Source organism: Bos grunniens, chromosome 19, assembly GCF_055505025.1.
Source record: "Bos grunniens cultivar Pamir isolate PY7600 chromosome 19, Bosgru_T2T1.0, whole genome shotgun sequence".
Classification (NCBI taxonomy): domain Eukaryota; kingdom Metazoa; phylum Chordata; class Mammalia; order Artiodactyla; family Bovidae; genus Bos; species Bos grunniens.
Genome location: NC_141183.1, coordinates 32,487,731 through 32,492,398, shown reverse-complemented (window position 1 = coordinate 32,492,398; position 4,668 = coordinate 32,487,731). Strand labels below are relative to the sequence as shown.

At 43.3% G+C, this 4,668-nt stretch overlaps 1 long non-coding RNA gene across 2 annotated transcripts; it reads right to left on the bottom strand.

Annotated features, from left to right (window-relative positions):
- Positions 1-397: 397 nt before the first annotated feature.
- On the bottom strand, positions 398-3,605 carry LOC147352005 (uncharacterized). 2 transcript variants are annotated; one of them, XR_015147868.1, is made up of 3 exons: positions 3,346-3,605; positions 2,659-3,008; positions 398-2,358 (listed from the first exon to the last, which is right to left on the bottom strand). It is a non-coding gene; the product is annotated as an uncharacterized LOC147352005 (long non-coding RNA). The 2 variants fall into 2 exon arrangements; XR_015147867.1 differs by having other exon boundaries at positions 3,354-3,605.
- Positions 3,606-4,668: the final 1,063 nt, after the last annotated feature.

Sequence of the window (4,668 nt, the reverse complement as noted above, 5' to 3'; positions counted from 1 at the left end):
AAGCCAAGGGAAAACATTGTGATATTAATACAAAAGTAGAATTCAAGGGAAAAAAATTACATAGGACAAATGTTATTTTAAATTGAAGCTTGTAGTCTACAAGGGAAATATAAAATTATGAGTATTTGTGCCTCCCAAACACCATTAAAACAGATAAAAAGTGTTGAAGGAACAGTTGGTGGAAACAGAAACTTTGGAGACATTAGCAAAGCTCTTTTAGTCATTGTTAAACAAAAGAAACAGCAGGGAAAGGAGAGAAAGAGAATTTATATAAAACGATTAATAATGTGGTTTTAATCAACATGGTATCTATTAAACAGAAATTCTGTGGACTCTGCATTCTAATTATGAATCTGTAAAGCTAGAAATAACCAAAACATAATAATAGAATAATCTCAATCATCTGGAAACTTTAATGCACTGTCCAAGTAGCTCTCGGAAGAAAGGGAATGGATCTTCAATTAAAGTATATTTAGAAAGCAATAGTTCTGTGAACACAACAAATTAAAAGTTTATGGGAAATGGCAAGCAGAGCATTGTTCAGAGAAAAATTCATAATCGTAAATACTTTAATACCCAAAATGGAATAAAAAAATAGACTAACTCAAGAAATTGGAAGAAGAAAAACAAACAAGGAACTAAAACAAGAAATAAACCAAAAAATATAGAAAAAAAAGAAAGATGAATAATTACAAAACATAAAAGCAGAAATCAATAAATTTGAATTTAGAAATAATACAACAGTAAATGGTAACATTTAGTTTGTCAAGTAAAAAAGGAAACACACTCTAAAAAGTAACTTTAAGCATTAGAAAATATGTATAATCAGAGATTAAGTAGATAAAATACTATGAGAATAACAGGATAAAGTCTGCTGATACTATAAAGTCTGAAGTTAATAAATGTGAAAATATTAGAAAGATATAAATTATAAAAGTTTACTTAACAAGAAATCTGAAATAAATACTTAAGAGAAAAATTGAAAAGAGGTCAAGGTATTACCACCAATAAATGTGTCAACTCTAGACAGGTGAATCCTTTCAAACTCTTAAGGGACAGATAACCCCCATCAGGTAAAAACTCTTCCACATTCTATCACTTTCTGATTATATATTGAATATTGGAAAAACAATCTCTGTGAACCTCAATTTCTTAACTATTGAAATAAAAATAATAACAATAAATATGACTGATTAAGGACTTGTGTGCATGTGTGATAAGTCACTTCAGTCTTGCCCGACTCTGTGTCACCCTATGTATGGACTGCAGCCCACCAGGCTCCTCTGTCCATGGGATAAAATACACTTATCTTTTTTAAAATACACTTACAAAAAAAGAAGCTAGACTTGGTAAGAAACTACAGTTGTTGTTTAGTTGCTGAGTTGTCTGCAACTCTTTGCAACCCCATGGACTGTAGCCCGCCAGACTCCTCCATCCTTGATATTTCCCAGGCAAGGATACTGGAGTGGGTTGCTGTTTCCTTCTCCAAGAAACCACAGTAATGTGGTCAATTATAAAATAAATATATGAAATCTTAACGCCATTATAATAGAACAGTTGTCTTTGGAAGATGTAACAAGTCCCATTCACACGAGTCCTCAGAAAACAAGATGACAAGGCAGTGGTCCAGGGTGCACTGATATACTGAGGGACACAAAAGAAAACTTGAATAAACAGAAAGATGGTGATTTAGGACTAGAGGCACGATGACATGATTTCATTCTGGAAAGCATGAAGTATGTGGGCAGTGTGATGCTGAATTTGCAATGTTTCTGTGGAATTTGCCTTTGCACTTTGATTCCTATGAAAGTCTTGGTCAAGATAATTTCTGTGATTCTCAATGAAGGGGAATATCTCCTTTCATACAGTTCTCTCATTTGTAATAAGTTTATGCGGGAGACCCGGGTTCGATCCCTGGGTTGGGAAGATCCCCTGGAGAAGGAAATGGCACCCCACTCCAGTACTCTTGCCTGGAGAATCCCATGGAGGGAGGAGCCTGGTAGGCTACAGTCCATGGAGTCGCAAAGAGTCGGACACGACTGAGCGACTTCACTCACTCACTCACTAGTTTTCTACCAAACTCTGATGAACAAATACACTGCCTTAAGAGAGGCTGGGAGACACCCCCACACAAAAGAGATCGCTTCTTTTGCCCAAATGGTGACTCATATAAATTAAATACATGAGGATTCTCAGGATTAGGTCACTAAGGAGGCCCAAGGGGACCTCCCAAGAGGCCGGAGCAAACAACCATCTCCACCACTGGTCTGGCATTTGGGGCAGTGGCAGAGGACATGCGATTAGACACAACACATCTCCAAGATGAGGGTGGATGTCCATTCCCAGGGATCTGTGTTCCTAAAAAGAAAAAACAAAACCAAACCAAAAGCCATGACATCAGTGAGTGCCAGACTCCAGCTGCTTCTTAAGAGTTCCCATTTAGCTGCTGCTTTATCATCTAGTGGGAATTGGAAACACCCTTCTACCCCAGAATTTGGTCCTGTGACACAGCTTCCAAAGTAAGTGAGCCCAGTAAAGACATGAGATCTTTTAATACAACTACCCCCAGGCCAGAATTGTACCCTGCCATGCACGGGGCTGAGGGCCCTGAGGTGGCCAATTCTGCAGAACAGGCTATGATGAATTTCATACACATACCATCCACTGGAATGTGGCCCCATCCCATCTTGATCCATCTCCTCCTTATCTTTCAGATGTGGATTTTTTCTGTCTTTTCTCAGTTCGTATGATCCCCAGGCTGGTAGTTCTTACACTGGATGTTATTCTCCAGATCCTCCAAGGATGCTTTATTTGCCCCCAGAAGTATTTATTGAGTACCATCGGCATCCAGGGAACAGGACTGGGAGCTAAAGGGGCAAAACCCTAAGACGTGGTTCCTGTGACAGAGGGGTTTATAGTCTTCACTGCGCAATCCTGATTCACAAACCATGTCCAGGAAAAGCAGGCCAAGGGCTGCATGAGGGGTGAAGGCCCCAGATGATGGTGTCCTGGGGGTGGAAGGAATGGTCGTTGAGACCCAGGGGAAGTGAGCTGGTGAGGGGCAGACCAGGAGGTCACAGCTGGCTTGGACACCCAGACTCTAGGGTTGGGAACTGGGCCGCTGCCTTAGGAGAAGCTGGGAGACACCCCCACACTCCAGCCGCAGCCCACCCTCCCCCTGCCACAAACATTCACCTCTGCTGGGAGAGTGTGGCCCCCTCCCCCAGAATTTAAGAAGGTCGGGTTCCCAGGGTGGATCCTGGGCAGAGAGCCTGGAGGAGGTGAGGGTAGAAGGTGAAGGAGGGCAGCCCCATCAGAGGGGCTGGGGACCCTGTCCTGCCCCACCTGGTCACCTGGGAAGGGGGAGTCAGGCCACAGGCTGAGGCCTTTCCATCTCAGTAGACTTCCTTGCCAGCATCCCACGGCCCCAGTGCCGGGCCTCCTTCAGGAAGGGTTGTAGGCCTGAATGTGTGTCTTCTTTCCCCACAAGAAGGATTTCGTGACCTGGGCTCCGGGTTACAAAAGATGGGCTCCCCCTGGTGCGTGAGCAGGTCAGCTGAGGAGCTACATCGCAGGCAGAGTGTCCTGCTTTGGCTTATACTTGGGGCCAGGTAGAATGTGAGGAAGATTGGGAGACCTGCCCAACCACTAATAAAGCAGCAATCCGGTTCCCGTTTGCTGTGGGTGCCAGCACCCAGGCCTGACGTCAGAGCTCAGGCACCTCCATTCGCCCTTCCCCCCTCTCTTTCACTGGTTCTTGGGAACCATTCTCGACACCCAGAACACCTTAACATCCATGGTCTGCATGACTCACTCAGCCAGTGGCTCATCCTGCTTTAATGTAAAGTTGTTTTGAAATCTAGTCAGTAAGTAGGAACCTGGCTCTGCCACAATAGTTTCCTCACCTGTGACCCAGCAGGTGGTAGGAGGCAGGTTATACACCTCACCTTCTCAACAGCACTCAGAAATGAAGACGGAAACCACAGTGGCTGTCACCTCCTGCCTATTAGAATGAAAGTGAAGTTGCTCAGTCATGTCCGACTCTTAGTGACCCCATGGACTGCAGCCTACCAGGCTTCTCCGTCCATGGGATTTTCCAGGCAAGCCTGTTAGAATGGCCATCATTAAAAAGAGAAGAGATAAAATAGCCAAGATAACAATGACATGAGTTTGAGCAAACTCCGGGAGATAGTGAAGGATAGGGAAGCCTGACATGCTGCAGTCCATGGGATCCCAAATAGTCAGGCGTGACTTAGTGACTGAACAACCATAATAGCCAAGACAGGGAAACAACCTGAGTGTCCATTGACAGATGAATGACTGAAGAAGCTGTGATGTACACACACACACATACATGCAATAGAATATTATTTAACCATAAAAAACTAAATCTTGCATTTATGACAACACAGTGGATCTTGTGGGTATCATGCTAAGTGAAATGTTAGAGGAAGACAAAACCTATATGATCTCACATGTGAAATCTAAAAGCAAATGAACAGACAGACTCATAGGAAGAGAACAGACGAATGGTTAGCGGAGGCGGAGTGGGCTAGGGAAAACTGGATGAATGGTGGCCAAAAGGTACCAACTTCCTATTAAAAGGGGAAAAAAAAGAAAACAAGCAAAAAGCTCACCCATGGTGGGACCCAGGTTATCATGTGCAAG